This window comes from Megachile rotundata, chromosome 7 (assembly GCF_050947335.1).
Source record: "Megachile rotundata isolate GNS110a chromosome 7, iyMegRotu1, whole genome shotgun sequence".
NCBI lineage: Eukaryota > Metazoa > Arthropoda > Insecta > Hymenoptera > Megachilidae > Megachile > Megachile rotundata.
Window position 1 is genome coordinate 10,055,650 of NC_134989.1, and position 21,161 is coordinate 10,076,810.

Here is a 21,161-nt window from a genome sequence, read left to right on the forward strand (position 1 = left end):
GTGAACTGTTTATTGTCCTAACGGTTTTCTTCAAGCATCATCGACGTCGATGACCCACGCACAACTTTCCACTGCCTTTCAAATTTCCTCACGCAAAAATGCAGAACGATACGCGCCACAAAGGGTTAATTTGCCCGTTTCATATATAACCACAGTGGAATTAACAATAAACTACGGCTCGCAATCGCGACAGGTGCAGCTCCATCGGCGACACCGCGCGGATATTTATCTTTCCCGTAATTTATACCCGTCATTTTCGGATTCGTCCTGTTCCGAATCCGCCGCGGAGATTTAAGCGTGCCGCGCGCGGTCCGCTCGCGGCTTCGCGCAGGCCCGTATACAACTCAAAAGCTGAATTTATTGACTGGCGGGGCCGATAAATTGTTTCGGGTCTCCGTGGCAGGGCGCTGTGGCAGACGTTATTGAGCCATTAAATCGTGATTACCCGCGTGTTATTGGATGCGGTGACACGGGGACGAGACATTCTTTCCTTGCCGACCCTCCCCGTCTAAAAACCCTCCTCGACGATTCTCTCCCGCCTTCGACCTCGTTCGATCCAGTTCAGTCGGTTCTTTTTTTTATTCCAACCCTTTCTGTCTTTTTGCGCGCGATCGCAATGGGAACCCAGTCCGAGACTTTTCGTTTATTGCCCCCGTCCCGATGATGGATTTGCGAGCGCCACTCGGAAACGAAACTCGGGGGCGAACGTTTGATCTTCGGACGATAACGTCGCTCGCTTAATTGAAACGGAGAAAGTTCTAATACAACTTTCTGTCTTCTGATCTGGTCCTTCTGATGATTATATGGAGATTTTCGGTGATTTATTTTATGGACATTTGGGGATGTCGGTAGAGTAAAGCATTTTGGTTGGCTTGAGGTGTCAGTATTTATGTTATCTTGGGGTGCAAATTTTTTTGGGGACAGGGGTTGATTTTGTGTGGTCTTTTGTGGGGGTAGTAGGGTGGATAGTACGGTATATTCTTTGAATTATTTTTGAGGGTATGAATTAGGTTTTGGTAGGAAAATGATATAGTGAAAGTAGAGGGGTCATCATTTGTGCATTTTTTGGAGGACATATTTATGAATTTAAAAATTTAGTAATTTAGTAATTTAGTAATTTAGTAATTGAGTGATTTAGTAATTTAGCAATTTAGTAATTTAGTAATTTAGTGATTTTGCAATTCAGTAATTTAGTAATTTGAAAAATAGGAAATTTGAACATTTAAAAATTTAAGGTTTTGTTTGAGAATTTGGGAATTGGAGTGTGAAAATTTGGAGATTTGGGATCCCTAGGTCCCTAGATCCCTAGATTCCTAGATTCCTAGATTCCTAGATTCCAAGATCTCTAGATTCCTAGATCCCTAGATCCCTAGATTCCTAGATTCCTAGATTCCTAGATTCCTAGATTCCTAGATTCCTAGATTCCAAGATCCCTAGATTCCTAGATCCCTAGATCCCTAGATTCCTAGATTCCTAGATTCCTAAATTCCTAGATTCCAAGATCCCTAGATTCCTAGATCCCTAGATTCCTAGATTCCTAGATTCCTAGATTCCAAGATCCCTAGATTTCTAGATTCCTAGATTCCTAGATTCCTAGATTCCAAGATCCCTAGATTCCTAGATCCCTAGATTCCTAGATTCCAAGATCCCTAGATTCCTAGATTCCTAGATTCCTAGATTCCTAGATTCCTAGATTCCTGGATCCCTAAGTCCCTAGACCCCAAGATCCCTATATCCCAAAATCCCTACAACCCAAAATCTCTAGATTCCAAAATTCTTAGATCCCAAAATCCTTAAATATCGATATCCCTAAATCCCAAAATTTCTAGAACCTAAAATCCCTAGATACCAAAATCCTTAAATACCAAAAACCCTAGATCCCAAAATCCTTCGATGCAAAAATCCCTAGAACCCAAAATCTCTAGATTCCAAAATCCCTAAATCCCCAAATCCTTAGATTCCAAAATCTCTCAATCCCAAATTTCTAGACCTTCCTATCGCTATATCTCCACATCACCATAACCCTGTATCTCCCTATCTTCATATTCTTACCAAACAAACAATATCCATGGAAGCAGCTTGTAATCCAAAAAGTGAAAACATGAAATATTGAAGATTAAATTTAAATTGTTGGTCGGTCAGTGATTAATACAGACAATTTTGAACGAGAAATAATGCTTCGTTTGCTATGGGGTCCAACACTTAATTTGAAATTTGGATAATGTTAGTGGAATAACAAATTACACTGCAGTGGTGTGACTTTTTGATTGAAGCGCACGATTTGCACAGTACAATATCAAACCTGTTATTATTGAAATTGTATAGTTTGTAACGCGCGAATTGCGTCGATTTGTAAAGCCGAATCACAATGGCAGGGGTAATTACCGTCGGAATATTGCAGCAATTTCGATCTCGCCGGAATTTGAATGCGGTGTAACACGCGATGCATCGTTTTATGGTAGTTAAAAATAATTCAATAGCATTTGACGCTCATTGTACGTAATCGTTGTTTTTACTTGAGAAAAACAACATATTGTGTTTGCGTACTTCGCGTTTATACACCTTTCTTTCAGTAATAGATTACGATAAAAAAAACCGTCCATTAATTGCAATCCTCGAAGCTCTTGAAATGAAAAATTATTACGCTGTCTAATCGTAGAAACGTTAGATAAGAACGAACGCGAACAGTTTTATAAATTGCACAATCGATTAGCCGGGTGCATTAACTAATCTTACACGGTGCCGGCTTTGAAAGCTCATTAACAACGTTATCAATTAATCTCGACCTAAATGTCTTTCGTTTCTTTCTTCCTTGCATTCTCACAACAATGCTTCCACTGACACACTTTTATCGCTGTATTTTATTATATCTTCCTTAACCCAGTTTTCTGCACGCGTTCGATCTGCGGCTTATCTTTTTCATAAACTTGCGCTTTTGGGTCGCCTTTGAACTGCGTTCTTAATTTACTTCTAACCTCTTCGTTCTTATACTCTTTCTTGCGAGATCCAGAATTAAGGAACGAGATATCGAACGAGGTTAGGATGACTGTCTATTATACAATTATACAAATTAACTATTAAATTGTATATTATATATTCAAGATGATGACATTGAGCAATAGTAATGTTATTAATTAATTTATTAATCATAATTGAAATAGAAGAAACGAGGAAAATCTACTTTCGAGGTTAGTTCTCGAAGGAAATTATGGAAGACATTTTATAGTTCAACGCCATTTTGTACTGCTTTTTATGGTCCAAGTTTAAAGCACTCAGTAGTATTTTTCTATTTGTATACACTGTGTGTGTCCATGTATTTTATTATAACGAGTGGTCAAATTGCATGGTACATTGATAAGAAGAATAAGGTACACGTTTTGTTAAAATATATTGAAGATGATGACATTGAACAATAGTAATGTTATTAATTAATTTATTAATCATAATTGAAATAGAAGAAACGAGGAAAATCTACTTTCGAGGTTAGTTCTCGAAGGAAATTATGGAAGACATTTTATAGTTCAACGCCATTTTATACTGCTCTTCATGGTCCAAGTTTAAAGCACTCAGTAGTATTTTTCTATTTGTATACACTGTGCGTGTCCATGTATTTTATTATAACGAGTGGTCAAATTGCATGGTACATTGATAAGAAGAATAAGGTACACGTTTTGTTAAAATATATTGAAGATGATGACATTGAGCAATAGTAATGTTATTAATTAATTTATTAATCATAATTGAAATAGAAGAAACGAGGAAAATCTACTTTCGAGGTTAGGTCTCGAAGGGAATTATGGAAGACATTTTATAGTTCAACGCCATTTTATACTGCTGTTCGTGGTCCAAGTTTAAAGCACTCAGTAGTATTTTTCTATTTGTATACACTGTGTGTGTCCATGTATTTTATTATAACGAGTAGTCAAATTGCATGGTACATTGATAAGAAGAATAAGGTACACGATTTGTTAAAATACATTCCTTGAAATCATCATTGATTTTCATGAAGATAAAAAATAAATGTGTGTACTAATTTCTTGTGAACATTCCTTGAAACCATCATTGCTTTTCATCAAGATAAAGAATAAATGTGTGTACTAATTTAAGTTTCGTCGTTTGTTTATTTATTTTTTAACTTCATTTCTAATACATTTGTCAGTAGGTTTAGTGCATGTCCCACAAAATAAAAAGAATTACCTATCACCCACATTCGAAGTTCCTCAAATATTAAAAAAAGGGCGCGGTTCAATAGAGAACATAGGCGTGCGTGCCGACAATAGGTAAGGGCCATAATTGCAGTCTAAATATGCATGCTGGATGCGGCTGTCGGGGCTGACTGTTCCATATTCAGCGATTAAGTGTGATGTACGAGTTTTGAGTGTCGCGGCATATCAAACAGGCGTAATCGTACGTGTAGTAATCCCCCGCCAGCTGTCCCCCTTCCATTCTCCGATTCGTCCCCTCCGCGTGATAAATTCCCGCGCAATTAACTAAGCCGCGCACGACGTCTATGGAACGTACGTATCGCGAATGTTAAATGAACGTCGATACGATTCTTATCGAGCCCCATCGAGGAAGCGTTTTACATCGCTCGATGCGTTTTCGGTGTCTGTTAATTTCGTGGGATGTGGGCAAATTAATTGACTTCTTACACCAGGTAGATTTATGGACGTTTCTCATATTCATCTCTATGATTAAATAAAACTTGTATTTTCTTTAACTAAAACTACCAAACCGGTCAAATGACTGTTCCACAAGTTTCTTATTATAAGGTACACATTTTGTTAAAATACATTTCTTGAAATCACAATTGATTTTCATCAAGATAAAGAATAAATGTGTGTACTAATTCATGTTTCATCGTTTGTTTGTTTATTTTTGAACTTCATTTTTAATTTCAAATTAAATACACATTGTATGCCGGTAGGTTTAGTGTTAACCTCCATTGTGTCAAGCCTGACGCGTGACTCATGGTGTCATCAATTTTACGTTCAAGTTCTATTATAATTTATATAGTCCAATCCATACCAAATTGACGTGATATTATGTGAAATGTGTGTGACACTTTTATTGTGTGATTAGTTAATTTCGACTGACGCGAGAGGTTAAAAAACTTTCAGGTCAAGTTCCAAATTAAAATTAGCCCTGCCTAAAAATAACCAACTGATCTTACCAACGACACTCCCGAAATGAACATCATATTTCATTTGCTCCTAATTACCAAATGTACCTCAAGCTATTTTTAAGAAGCGTGATAAATCGATTACACCAAATATTTTAAATGAAGGCTCTTTATAAGATTATTTATCAATCCTAATTGTCTCAATACGATATCATCAAGGAAAAAGATAAATTACAGCAGAAAAGGAACAGCGTGGCAATAATTAAAATTGGAGATGTCTTACAGCTACCGGTACCCGATTGAAAATTCGTTGAAGGGTAGCATCGATCTTCGGGAATCGATAGGTCTGAAATATCGATCGCGTTCACCGTAACGTTCCATCGAAATAAAACGATCGAAAGCACTTGGTCCGGTTGAAAGACCGCGTAGACGATCAACACCTCGTTCCGGGTGCAGGCCGAAAAGCCAATTTCCCCGGCCAGTTAACCGACAATACCGCAAATTGCGATCACGTTGTTCGTTCCCGACCGAAGACTCTCCCCGGGTAGACTCTCGGGATTTATTGGGCGAAATGATCGCCGGAGGCAGCCGAAATTAAGGCGGATTCACGAGGTGTCCCTCGTCGCGGCTCTCAAAAGGGAGCGTAAACATCGCGGTAGATCGTTGCTCGGCCGGTTTGCGTGCAACGAGGGTGTAATTCAAAAAAAGGCTACGGGTACCACTAAATCTATCCCCGATTAAGTCTTATTACGGGTGAACACGATCGAGATTCGCAGCGAGGAAGAAACGGTGTCTCGTTGGGTCTCCTCCGGTTCCGTTTCTCCACGAAAGATCCTTATGGCCGCAATTACATCGGCTAATTGCGTTCTTCCTCTCCCCCTTTGTCTTGTTCCGGCCGATACGAGTCTTCGTTGAACACGCACCGGAACCTAATGCTCGTTATTATCTACGAGGCCTACAAGGATGCCTTGTACCTTGTAAGCTGATACATCCGTGATTTGTAATAGGAGCAAGAGTAATTACTGTAATTTACCGGTACACGTGGACACGGGGGCACCGGTTAACGAACGTTTCGTGAGGACTTGTCGTTCGAAAGAACGCTGCTTTAATTGAACTTACCTTCTTAGACTCGGGATTTTACGGATTAAAATCTACAGTTCTACATTTTTAGTGTACCAAATTATACTGTGTACAACATAGCAATTCATAGATCTCTACATGGCCAAATGGCTAAATTGTTAGAGTTAGGATTTTATGAATAAAAGTCCACTTTCATACATTTTTAGTTCACTAAAGTGTATTATGTGGAATACAGCAATTCATGGATCTCATGTTCAAATGACTAAATTCTTAGAGTCAGGATTTTACAGATAAAAGTCTACTTTTCTAAATTTTCAGTTTATCCAATCACATTATGTAAAATACAGCAATTTATAGATCTCTACATGGTCAAATAACTAAATTCTTAGAGTCAGAATTTTATGAATAAAAGTCGACTTTCATACATTTTTAGTTTACCGAATTGTACTATGTGGAATACAGCAATTCATGGATCTCATGTTCAAATGACTAAATTCTTAGAGTCAGGATTTTACAGATAAAAGTCTACTTTTCTAAATTTTTAGTTTATCCAATCGCACTATGTAGAATACACCAATTCATAGATCTCTACGCGTTCAAATTACTAAACTCTAAATTACTTATTAAATTTTCAGAAAGTAATTGTTCAGACTCCCTCTAGATTTCCATCTCTGTAAATCACCCAACATCCCCAAATTTTAACATCTCACAATACCCACCTCAAAATCTCTTATTGTCCAAACCCCCGAACCCACGTTGCAACCATCCTCAAACCTCCACGTTCTAAAATGGCAAATCGTAAATTTGAAAATCCTGAAAAACCGCCAAAATCTGAAACTCGGAAAAATTTCGATATAAATAAAGATCTTGTTATAAATTGCTGTGGCAACAAGCGCGCGCAGCGCCATAAAAGTCAACGTACCGTTTATACTCAACAAGCATAAAACGATACGCCGTATTTATTCGTCGTTACGTTTAACGACGTTCTTGCGTAAACCGGACAATCTCGTCGCGTCTCGATCGAGGTGATCTCGAGCAAGTAATTAACCGGTCTCGAAAAAGCGTGGTCTCGAACGGGGAAACAAACCTTGATCCGTGGTGTCGTGTAAATAATTTCCGGCGCATTTAACCGGTGCTCAAAGTATCTGCGCTAAGGTACAAGTAATAATAAGAAAATACTCCGGTATTTTGTGTTCAATTTCACGGGAGATAAAAAGGGGCCCCGCGTGCATCTTGCGCGCACTTAATACGTAAGATGGCTGAATGAAGATCCAGTTGAGTGACGCGCGTACGGTTTTTAATGACAGTTTGCCAGCTCGCGAGGAATCCGTCCATCTTGGAGGACCTCCGCGCCATTATTTCTTGCGCCCTTCCTTTCTCCTACCTCCGTTCGTTGTCCTATTACGGCCGACCAACGAGTGTTATTGCCTCCTTATTAAGGGAATAATTGCGATGTTTTACGATCGCGTTCCCGATCAATTATCCAAAGAAACCGAACAAAACGACGCGGCGGCCCGCGAGTTGTTAACGAGCCAACGATGATCGTCGCGTGAATCGGCTACGGAATCGCTTGGCAAAATACTGTTTAACTTTCTTCTGAACGATCAATACGGGGGTTGGTCCTCGAAGCGTGTTCTTCGTAATTGGTAGTTAACGATATTTGGTTCCGGACGCGATGTTTGCACGCGTTCGTTGGATGACTTTTTGCGCATACCCGCGGCGATTATGATCTAATATGCTGGCGTATTAACCTGTTCTGATGCAATTTTTTTCTGTAATTAAAGGTACAGAATACACGTACGTAGGGTTATGGTTGATCGAAAAGATTTTTTTTGCTTTTCAGGGGACACGTTGTCAATGGGTTCATTATTTGAGCGAGTATTTTTTATGTAGATACACAATGTATACATATGTATATTCATATGTATAAATACATGCATATATATTCTACATACATGCAGACATATATAGACACGTGCATACATGCATGCATGCATACATACATACACACATACGTACATACATACATACATATGTACCCACATGTATACATACATACATACACACATGCATATATATATGCATTCATACGTACATACATACATACTTACATGCATACATGCATGCATTCATTCGTACAGACATACATACACACATGCATACATATATGCATTCATACGTACATACATACTTACACACATGCATACATGCATGCATTCATTCGTACAGACATACATACACACATGCATACATATATGCATTCATACGTACATACATACATACATACATGCATACATGCATGCGTTCATTCATACAGACATACATACACACATGCATACACGCACGAGACTTGAAAGGGTTACAGAAATGTTGATACGAAGGGGAATAGTCCAGTCGAATTAGCATTTTTCCATGAATAAATTACTCTAGCGAATTTTATTGCATAAATGTTTACAAAAGAGAGATTTTTTAATGGAGCTAACCACTTTCAAACAGTTTCGTATACACGTTTCATTTGTTATAAATAAATAGATATTTCAATGCGGAGAAAATTGAAACACCTGAAAAACAAGATGAAACGAATTATAACTAATAATTTATAAAAAAGAGGAAGTACATTGTGAAAACTAATTAAATTAACTGAAAAAGAGTCAGTCTCATGTAATTACATTTTATCATTTTAATTATGTAATATTTTTACGATAAGTTGCTGCAGTTCACTTATTAAGTCAACCACTTACTAAATTATTTAAAAATGAATCGTAAATATCGGGATGAAGCTCTTATAAGGAAATGACCCAAAATGCACCTGCTTGAATTAATACAACGCTTCAATATTAATTAAAATAACCTTCCATCAATGTGTATGAAATTCTACATGCAGCATCTCAGCAAAAATCAACATTGTACTCTTCGCTCAACCCACTATTAAAACAATCAGAAATAAAAGCACCCCTTTCAATCATATCAAAATAATTGAATATTTTCTCTAACATCCAACCGCCCGCAAACGAGTTAATAAGCAGCTGAGCGGTAACAGCAATTAAAAACCCCATAAAAATCCAACCGTATCAAACTCACGATATCTTCCCGCAAGATTTTATTCCTTCCCTCGAAACACGATCCCTCAATTACTTCTTGCAGTTAGCCGTTAGTCGGTAAAAAGCGAGCTGCACCATTAGCGAATGGTGGTCGCGATCCAAAAATTTGTCTCACGGTCTCGGTGCTAATTCTCGGCTGCACGCATCGAGCTAAGTGGCCGGCCATGGAAAAGGTGAAGAGTTGCCACCCAAGTTGAAACTTCCATGGTTGATTGTTGGATCGTTCAGAGTACTCTTCGGTTGCACGATACACAGCGTCCTTCTCTCGATCGACCAGGCCATATGCGAATCGTAACGACTGAGAAAGAAGGAGACACTCGTTAATTATCCCATTCCTGGTTCCCTTCGACCGTTGCTTCCATGTGGTCTGTGACAATGCGGACTGGCCTTGAATGAGGAGCAACAATTAGGGACCTGGAGGTCGACACGTGGTACGCGACCCTCATTCGCTGCCTCGAATCATAAGTGAAAATCCGCTAAGTCTACAGAAAATTGGAGGTCACTGAAAATCTCGTTAGGTCACTTTAATTTGATCTCAAATTAAATTGGAAGTCAAATTGTGGTAGTTGAATACAATAGTAGTTTCATGGACTACTGTGACATTCCTAGGCAAGGATGTTGATTTACTAAATTCTGTACACTCAAACATACATTTGATCTCTGATGCATTAGCTAGTAGAGTAGGTTAGGATTTAAACGAGGTTAGGCTAAATATTCTGATATGAACTTAAGCTGAGATAGATTAATAACTGCAATCACATCTTGTTGTGTAGACACACAAGTAGAAATGACAAGAGCAGGCTAAGAATGTTTATGAAGAATATTTAAGAATCTTATGAGTTTATAATTGTATCAAGTGTTTATAATGAAAATAATACTTTTATATAATTCTATATAATTTTGTATATAATAACCAATTTCAGTTGTTGATTTTAACGTAAATAATTTTCTTGTTTCAGGTAAGATGACATCCACGAACGTGACGCGACTAGTAAGTGAAATATGAAGCTCGACATCAACGTTAACCCTGATAAACTGAAATCCCACGAAAGGAGGTATGATCCTAGAAAATGGCGTTGGTAATTGGTGAAATAGCTGTTCTGTCCTGTGACTTGCGTTTCCTTAAAGCCTTAAGCCCTATACATATTGCTCCGGAGGTTCCGTTAAGAGTCACCAGGATCCGGTAGCAGATTGCCGGTGTAGCTATGGCAGAAAGAAAAGTTTGCCAGAGTCGTGTAAGGTCGTACAAGACACCTGCAACAGCTTAATAGTTTATGGCGTCCCGTAGACTTACTCGTCGACGGTATTTTCCGTGAGGATGAAGGGTGGGTCGACAAAGGGGAGTTTCTCGAAGAGGCCGCGTCCAAGTTCGTTAGAAGCGAGAAATAAAAAGAGCACGGGAAGGCGATAGGAGGGAAACAGGGCAATTATTTGAGGGGACATTTTTATTAAAGTTTCTTATCGGTCGACTAGCGATGTATCACGTCACGCTCGAAGCACTTTTCGCTACAGTTTTCTGCTAAGACTTACTGGACTTCGACGATTTGTTCTCTCGCCTACGATGAAGTATTTGTCAGATTTTTATAGGGACATTTGAAATGTGTTCTTGTTGCGTCACTCGGTTATTTGTGTACTTGAGAAAGTTTGCGCGATTCTGGTGGTGTATTAATAGTGCCATTCGTTTAGGTTGGTTTAAGCTCACTTTCTACTTCTGGATATTGAGCTCAGCATTTTTATATCAATCTTTATCAAGCACGACTCTGGGATATTTTTGGTTAGGTCTTAAAATTTTCTAAATTATGGATTTACTAATTTATATATTTTTAAATTTTGCAAGCTATTGAAATTTTTAGTTTTCAGTCTTGAAGATTTTTATGTTGTAAAGATTACAAAACTTTGAATTTACAAAGGTATGAATTTTTAGTTTTTATGAAGCTAGAAATGTGAATTTTATTTTTAACCTGAATGTATTTTTGAGATTCCTAGAAAACCTAAATCGATTTACTCAAAATGAAATTTGTATTTAAAGTCCATATAAAATATCATCTGTATCAAATAGTGATAAAAATAAACCTAATAATTATTCTAAATTATTTATAAATCAATATAAACACATGTGTGCGATTGAAGTAAGCGTATAAAAAGACGCCAGATATGTTGGCCCATTAGCTCAGTTGGTTAGAGCGTCGTGCTAATAACGCGAAGGTCGCGGGTTCGATCCCCTCATGGGCCATAATATTTTTTTTATTTTTTCTTCAATATACAAATTCCAATACCGTTTTGCAATATCGATACATTTTTTTCCTTTCATTTTTCAACCGTTACGTGCACAGACTACAGGTAAAGAGTTCGCTCCGTGGCATAGTAACGTACGAAAAGTTCACGGTGACTACGTGCTCGTTCACCGCAAAGGTGCGAAAGGAAGGAAGAATTTGAGTTTCAGTCAAGTACAAAAGAAAGTTCCTCAATGACGTTCGTGGCCTCTAATTGAGTAACTTTTTCTCGTTCGACGCCGCTTGTTTGCGAAGAAACGTAATAGAAGTATTTTCGGTTGGGCCGCAAAACAGCGGGACACCGTTTTCGTAATAAGAAAAATCTTTCTTCTTTCCTTCGGTTCGAAAAAATTTCTCAACTTTCGTTTTCGTAGAAATATTAGTTTCGCTTCTTACGGTATAACTTGTAGCTTTTTGACATCTGTTTCTTTGTTTATTGTTAAAAGTGTTTGTTAATTAAAAAATTAATGTAAAATATTTGTTAGTATTGATATAATGTAAGAAAAAATTATATTGTAAGAAAAGAAATGAAAAAAAATAATTTTCCGGTACCGGGAATCGAACCCGAGCCTCCTGGGTGAAAGCCAGGTATCCTAGCCACTAGACCATACCGGATTGTTGAGAGTGCATTCTCTAAATACCGCTTTTAACTGGGCTGATAGAAACTATTATTCTTTTTTCATTGTTTATAAACCCAGTAAATATAACTTTATTGTTAAAATATCTGTTTTTACAGTAAAAATTATTGAAAAATTAAACAAAAAATTTTAATGTGTAACCTTTAGAAAAGTGTCCAATTATTAAGATTTAAAAAAGTATCACATTTCTAAATTTTAACTAAATCACTGTAAGACGAGGTAGAAAATGATTGAAACGCTAAATTCGATTTGAAAAATACTATATATATTTTGTAAAGTCGATTCCGTGGGCGAAGTAGTGTCTTCGAAAGGTCTCTCACGAAGAGACCTTCTTCTCCAAAGGTTTCTAGAAGAATGCCCTCTTCCCGTTCTGCGAGTTTCCTAGTCCCCGCGAAACTTGAGGCCCCAGGGTTGTTTTATGGCCCGGACGTCACAGCGTCAGGCCTCGACCCCGTGGTGGTCGTCGTAGGACGGCCATGTGCCCGTCGTCCCTGCTTTATTGGGGTGGGTCATTGGGAATTTTCTAATATTACATTTATTGTATTACAAATTACATCTAAATTACCTTAATTGCATTATAAATTACAACAACGTCCATTACATAATAAATTACTTCCTCCAAATAAATCAATATCGCTAACAAACCAGTTCACAGCTTCATTAAACGAATAAACAAAAAAGATACAATTCGTAGAACAATATTTATAAAAAAAATTGTACCATTTCCGTGTGCAGCGTTTTACCACGGTAGAATTTCGTCCGCCGTAAATCCGCAACAGCGATTTAAATGTCGTCGGATTTAAAACAGCTATATTCTCGGAGGGTCGTATCGGTCATCGACAGAGCTAACTGGCCGATTGTTTCTGGCAACGAATAATTGATTTATTTACTCTTTCTAGCGTTTCCTTTTTATTTCTCTGTTCTCTCTTTTTTTTTCGCTGAAAATGTCGATGGGCCAGCGTATCGACGTCGCGGGAAAAGGCTTGTCGTCCGAGCGGAAAGGACGCCGGACGTACTTCGTTCCGAGCGATACGCAGCGGAACAATTATCGGATATCCATGGTTGACAAATTGCACGGTCAACCGACTACGTTTTAATGAAGCTTTATCGAGCAGCTTGCTCACCTGTCGACTCGAAAAACGAGAAGCTTCCTACAATACGATATTCGTATTAAACTTACATACTTTATTGGATCAGATTACGTTCGGTTTGACGCCATTTTGTGACGAGTGTGGTCATAAAATATATTTGAACATATCTTTAATATTAGTGATAATATTAAACGTAACAATGATATTAATGATATTCATACTGAACTAATGATGTTAACGATATTATTATACTAATTATATTAGTGGTATTAATATCATACATGCAAGTAATGTTACTGATATTAATAACAAACGTGAAAATGATAACGATGTTATTAATATCGATAGACATTTTGAACTTGACCTCTGTTTTTATCTAATAATGTGATAGTAAAGTGTGTATTTTAGTGAAACACTAAAATATTTCTTGATAATGTATAACTCTAATTTTTGATCGTTTTAATATATAATTTTTATCTCACTTAAAACAGTAACATCTTTGTGAAAAAAATATTGTGTATGACTTTAATTATTTATACTGGGCAATTATTATTTAATTACACTGACTAGGCATGTTAAACATGATTAATATATTCTTGAACCAAATAAAAAGTAAGAAGTTAAATTTCTTTTAATATTCACTGTAGAAACCTTTCAAAAAATATTAATGAAACGAGGTGAAATATTTTTTTAACCTTATGCCTTGGTTTAAAATTCCACCATGATGTTGCTAAAAATTAAAAATGTAAAGTGATATTTTAGAAAATGTTATTTTATAAAATTTGTTGCATAAAATTGAAACCCCTTTTTCGTGAAACCCGTCTCGTTTTCCGCATACATCACTCGAAACGTTATCCAGCAACGGAAGAGAACTATTTCTCTACAGATTTATCGCGCGGCCGATATATCATGCGGTATTACGTCATTAAAGACGCATATTCGTTTTCGGGCGATCGTAAGCGCGTGTCGGCGTCGTTTCGCCGTCGCGGCGCGGAGCATCGCGAGAAAATATTTTTCTCATAGCTTGGCCCTACGATTTTATGGTAGCCGTCGGTGAGCGACCTCTCGTAAAACAATCGTTTTCCCATCGACTCGTACGGGCCGCGTGTTCGCAATAGCTTTGTAATATTACCACGAAAGGGGACGTCCGTTATGAATTCGCGAGAAAAAGATCAGATCGATTCCTTTACTTTCTCTTTCTTTTTATTATCGTTTATGATTCTTTGGCTTGGAATCTAAAACAGCTAAGTGCAGCACTTGGATTGATTTCAGAAAGATTTTTACAATTAATCTAAAGGTGTTTAGTATTTGATTGTTAAATTAGAAAAGGATTGTTCCGAACGTGCGACGGAACATAATACGCGAGGATTTCGTAGATATGATGGGTCCGGGTTTAACAGTTATTTTTGAAAGACAGATTTTTAGCCACCGACGGCAATTTAGTTTTACATTTTTTCGAACAATGCCTTTAGAATTTCTAAGTTTCATTTAGTCTTCAATAACTACTCCATCATAAACGGGGTCTTTCCCGAAGGGTCACCGAGGATGGGCCTCGGTCCCGTCCTAGCGGTAATTTTTAGGACAACGTGCGTGTCACCTGGAGGGAAAAACCACGGCGTTGCCGACCTTCGAGATCCTCCCGTACTCATCGGTATTTTTCCCACCCTCTTCTAAAAAAGGCGCGCTCAGGGCGCAAGAGAGGGTGGGCCCAAGTCAAGGGGCATGTTGATTGGAAAATCAATGTTACGAATGAGAACCAATCAGCATGCCTCCTTGCACTTCCGACGTTTCAAGGGTGTTTACTTAATTATTGTCTTTAATCTCTTTCCTAACTATAAACCCTCTTTCCAAAAAGAGAATACCAATATAAAATTATATATTTCCATAAAATGTTCAAAAATATATATTTTCACAAATTGTTCAAAAATATATATTTCCACAAATTGTTCAAAAATATATATTTTTACAAATTATTCAAAAATATATATTTTCATAAATTATGCAAAAATATATATTTCCACAAATTGTTAAAAAATATATATTTCCACAAAATGTTCAAAAATACATATTTTTACAAGTTATTCAAAAATATATATTTCCACAAAACGTTCAAAAATATATATTTCCACAAATTGTCCAAAAATATATATTTCCACTAATTCTCCAAAAATATATATTTTCTTAATTGTCCAAAAAATGTATTCTCAACAAATTTTTCAAAATCAGTTGCAATGGTGAAACACGTTCTGAAGCACGTATTTAGTCTTCAACTTGCAATCAGATGGATTCAGAATCTCTGAAACGGTATGTAAATTATATGGATTCGTCGTATTGGCTATCTGATAGGCTATTGGTCACATAATCGTTCAATTACGTCTCGCGATTTTCTCTCTACCTAATTTCAACCACTGGCCTTAATTACGACATATTGATTGCAGCTTGTGTGGCTTTCTTCGTGCTGTATCGTTCGTCATAATTTTTCTGCTGAATTTAAGTTTCAGAATATTTCTGCATTGATTAACAAGAAATTTGTTTTACTGCAGGTTTATTTTTTCTTCAGCTAACTATTTTTGTAATTTTTGATTAAAGAATGCACTCATCAATAAGTAAAATTTTACAGTACCTCGATAAATTTTATTTTAAAATAAATTAACTTTATTTTTGAATAAATTTATAACTTTCTGTTGGCTTCAAATTTGCTGTATTTAAAAAATATGAAAAATTGTAAATAGTCAGCAAATGTCAACAACAATGATTTTGTTACAAAAAGAGTAAAAAGTATCCAAGATTATTTCCTGAAACGAGATAATATTTTGCAAGGTAACGTATTACAAATCAATCTCGAGGTATACACATTTCTCCGTTCCTTTTATACATGCGAAAGCTTTGCACAGTTTATTCCGAAGACCTCTATCGATCATCGTGTCCCATACGTCAATTTTACACGCTCCTGTCTTCCACCCATGCTTTCCCATGGTGCTTCACTCCGTTTCCACGGGGATATAACCTTACTGCGACAAAAAGCATCGCGTTCGATCGTTGGAAAGCACAGAGTTCTGTGTGAAAAGCTTTTCCATTCCACGGTGGCTCAATGTACAGGCACTTTTTAGTCGAACCATGAAATAATATTTGATTTATACTGAAAAATAATATTCCACCTCTATGCACCTCGATCTTATATTTCACAATAACCGTCCTTATCTATAACAGAATTGGTTTTTTTTTAAATAATTTAAGTATTGTATTACTTTTAACATTCAATATTCATCTTCTGCTTCTCAGGTTAATTTGTTAAAAATTGTGAGAAGACATTTTGTGCAAATGTGATTGAATAAATAGTGTATAAGTTTATTATAGTATAATAGTGTAAATAGAATTCATTTTTTAAATATTTTTGTAAGAAGTAAATTTTTTAAATATTTTTATAAGTAGTACATTTTTTTTTGGAATAACATTACAAGTAAAAATAATTTTTTTAATAACATTATATGTAGAGAAAATTTCTTTTAATTGCAACTGCAATATTTTTTTTAAATATCACAAGTAAAGTAAACATTTTTCAAATAACATGTAGGTCTACAATTTTCATTCCACAATTATTATTCATAAAAATATACAACTTTCCAAAAATTAAATTAAAAAGATAAGAAATATCTAATACATAAAACGATCCTCATAAACCCAAATACTGAGTATAAAATCCTCGATACAGCAGCAGGGTGTATCCGCTCGAAAATATCTAAATCTTTATTACACCATTTTCGTTTCCAAATAAAATTTCGCAGTAAAATTGAATTTAACGAACAGAACAAATATACCATAAACAGTTAATTGCCGCCGAAATTATTATCCCCCGTGTATTCATACTCGGAGTGTATTTAAGTATCTCCTGCGCCAATAAGGGGTGAAAATCCAGCGCGGTTAAATCTCCAGCAGCTTCCACTGGAAACATTCTTCCGACTTCAAACTCTCCTTCACCCTCGGCTATTGTTGCCTATATTCCACCTTTACAAAATAACTCAACCTACCTCTACTTCACGGCAATTTCGAGACGAAAATTTCTCTGTGTATAAGCGTTTCAATATCCAACAGCAGATTACTTTTCCCTCCTGGAATCACCCTGGTACAGTATGTTAAAAAGTAATGGGCTTTATTGTAAAATGAAGGTTGTAGCATAATCTAGGTTGTGGTATAATATAAAATTAGTTAGGGATGTGGCAAGAATTTATTGAGGGATGTGGTAAAAATTTGTTGGGGGAGATTTAGTAAAAATTTCTTGAGGAAGTTGTGGTACAAATTTGTTGAAGGAGATATGGCAAAAATTTGTTGAGGGACATATGGTAAAAATTTATTGAAGGAGTTAGAATAAAAATTTGTTAAGGAAGTTATAACAAAAATTTGTTGAGAGAGATATGGTAAAAATTTATTGAAGGATCTATGGTAAAAATTTATTGAAGGATATATGGTAAAAATTTATTGAAGGATGTATGGTAAAAATTTGTAGAAGGACATACGGTAAAAATTTGTTGAAAGAAATATGATAAAAATTTGTTAAATAAATATGATAAAAATTTGTTGAGGAAGAAATACCAAAAATTTGTTAAATAAATATAAAAATTTCTTGAGGAAGAAATGCTAAAAATTTGTTGACAGAGATGTAGTAAAAATTGATTGAAGAAGATATAGTAAAAATTTGTAAAGAAAATGTAAAAGTTTGTTATATAGAACTTCAACGAAGTTACAGATCCGAAATCGAAGAGTAATACAAGTATACAAGAATGTAAAGTAAATAGACATCCTTTGAATGTAAGAAGTCGAACTACAACTTCAGCTTCTTTTTAGGTCAATGGTTGCAGCGGATGGTTTCTTGTGGATGCTGCTCTTTTATTGCCTAGCCCTTTTGCGTCTGTAGAACTATAGTTACTGCACTGAAATAAGGCCACCTCGTAACAGCAATCGTCCAAGTTCTACAAAAATTGTAGCCGGTCACTGTGAAAGAACGATACGGTTTCGAAACTGTATTGGTTCTCTAGAATTTACTTCCCTCGACTTCGATTCGTAATATTTTTATTGTGGTGCTGTTCTACCTGGTTTTACTTCTGTTTTGGTTTGTGATGCGAGTGTTGGCTAGTTTATGGGATTTCGGAATTTTTTGGAAGTTTTGAATTTGAGAATTTGAGAATTTGGAGGGGAGAATTTTGCAGTTTGGAGTTTTAGGATTTTTGAGATTTTGAGATTTTCGGGAATTTTAGAAATTTTGGGAATTGTGGAATTTTCAGAATTTTAGGAATTTTTAGAACTTTGCAAATTTTTGGAATTTTAGAAATTCGGAGAATTTTGGAATTTTCAGAATTTTGGGAATTTAAGGAATTAGGACTTTGAGATTTTAGGACTTTGCAATTTTAGAATTTTGGACTTTAAAATTTTGGGGTTTTAGGATTTTGTAACTTTGAAATTCTGTAATTTTCAAACTTCAGAACTTCAAATTTTCACATTCTCAAATTTATAAATTAAAAAATTTCGCAGTATAAAAAATTCATTTTAGAGATTTTAAAGCACAAGATTTAGAGATTTCACCATCCCAGAAATATTATATTCTTAACACCCAGCGCAATACACACCTTTTCCGCGGTTCGCCATTTTCCGCGGAATTTTCTCTGTTCCAGGTCGTATTCTTTATTTTCCAACATGGAAGCTGTAGCAAACGCATCCCACGCGGGTTGTTTTTCCTTCGTTCCGTCCACATCAATCTTCCTGTTACCCCGCGTTAGCCTGTGCCGCAAGATTTCATCTAGTTTCTGAGCTTAAGTACCCCTCACAGACGCTACTATACACAGTTTTCAGGGGGATGTGGAAAAAGAGCCGAGAAAAGTTCGTGTTGTACCCCTTTCCCTAAGGAGGGCTAATAAAATGCTGAGAGTTTGGGATAACGAGTGAGTTACGCGATATTGTTATTAGCGGTCTAACGAAATTCCGGGTCTATCAGTTTCGGCGAAAATTAACGAGACGGTTCATTAAATTAGATAAACGTTTTAACAACGTGTTTTCGGGAACTCGATTAAGGGGTTAAATGATTTTGTGGAGTATTAGGTAGTGAACTTATATTAGATACTGAAATAAACAAGTTGATAATGGAAATGATACCTACATATGGATATGAGACACATACTCACTCATATATTAATGTTATACAATTTTTATTTTTTCAGTACTGTTTAAAAAGTAAAGCTAAATTATACATTAATACATTTGGCTGAAATCCAATCTAAAGGAAACTTGCACTATTTTCAAAATAAATTGTCCAACACCGTGAACCCAAATCGTCAACCCATATCGTTTTATCATGAAATTTTATTTCGGCTGTGGATAAGGTAAAAATATCACATCAACTGTTGCCACATTCAATTTGACCAAGAATAGAGTTGCTCTACATTGAAAATAAACGTCTGAATTATTCGATACAGGTGCGATAACTGCATATTTACAGTACGTCATCAAACGTGTTATTCCTCATCGGTGAAACGCGTTCTCTCAGGTGTTCAGAAGCTCGCAAGCGAGAGAAAGAAACTAGTTTCTCGGGTGCACTTTATCCGACCTGCTCTTTTCAAGCACGTCGAAACACACCCAGGAGAGCGAAGCCTTCTCGTGATTCTCCTCGTAAGCTCTCATAAAGGCACACACTGTTAAAAAGACCTCTTTGTCGCTCGGCCGAGGAGAGCCTCACATGGTAACGAGACTTTCGAGAGTCTTCCGTATTAAAAGACGGCGTCTGTGCGCGAGAAGAACACAGACAAAGGGGGAAAGAGAGAAGAAGAAGAAGTGACTTGTGAGAGAAAAGAAAGAGCCAGTGGCAACGGCATATTTGCCGTGCATCAAAGACCTCGAAGACCCGTAATGGAATTGAGAGGAATCCGACGGGGCTTCCTGTTTACCGAGCTGATTTCTTGATTTTTATTGGCTCCTCGATTGCGGCCCAGGGAATTTTAAGCGGCTTCTGAGCCTCGCAAACGACGCCTTTCGATCGAATTCATCGAAACGTTTACCTTTGTTTCCTTTTATTGCTTTTTATCCGCGCTATTGCTAGCATACTCATATCTGGTTTTTGAGGTTAGAATTATACGCGGGAGAAACAGGTTTTGTGTTCGAAAGACTTTCAAAATGAAGGATGTGTAAGGGTGCACTGCATCATTAGAGAACAGTAAAAATAAACTTGCAGACTAACATATTCATCTTTTGTTAATTTATCGTATTAATATACTCTATTATATATGTAGGATGTACAGAATAAAACATTATCATTTTCACTAAGAAGTTAAACTGTATGTATAATACATAAGAACAGTAAATTTTCTTCTTTAGACCTTTAATTGAAAAATTAAAGATTTTGTATCAGAAAGAGGAGAAAATTGTTCAGTACAAATAACTATAACTTATAATTGAATATCTGTATAATAATTCAACCATGACACAAGAAACTAATCAAGAGAAAGAAAACCAAACATGTAGCTAGTTACGCCACTTAAAAGAGCAATTTATAAATGTCACGCCACCCATATACAGGGTATCTCACAATTAGTGTAGGTTTCTAAAATGGAGGGTAGCTGACGTGATTCCGGATAAGATTTCCCTTTGCAAAAATGGGGTTTGAAGCTTCGTTTTTGAATTATTAAGGAAAAACACGGACCAATAAGTCGACATGTGGCAATTCAACGCGTGGTAATTCGACGCGTGGTAATTCGGCGCGTGGTGATCCAGTGCGTAGTAATTCCACACGTGGTAATTCGACGCGTAGTAATTCCACGCTCGGTAATTCCATGCATGGTAATTCAGCGCGTGGTAACTCGGCGCGTGGTAAT

General features: G+C 36.4%; 1 protein-coding gene and 2 non-coding genes across 3 annotated transcripts in view; 2 read left to right on the top strand and 1 right to left on the bottom strand.

Moving 5' to 3' along the window:
* The window catches only part of alpha-Man-Ia (alpha-Mannosidase class I a), a 627,691-nt gene that overhangs the window by 224,569 nt on the left and 381,961 nt on the right, over positions 1-21,161 (top strand). The window lies entirely within an intron of this gene.
* TRNAI-AAU (transfer RNA isoleucine (anticodon AAU)) lies at positions 11,463-11,536 on the top strand. The gene has a single exon. It is a non-coding gene; the product is annotated as a tRNA-Ile (tRNA).
* Positions 12,120-12,191, bottom strand: TRNAE-UUC (transfer RNA glutamic acid (anticodon UUC)). The gene has a single exon. It is a non-coding gene; the product is annotated as a tRNA-Glu (tRNA).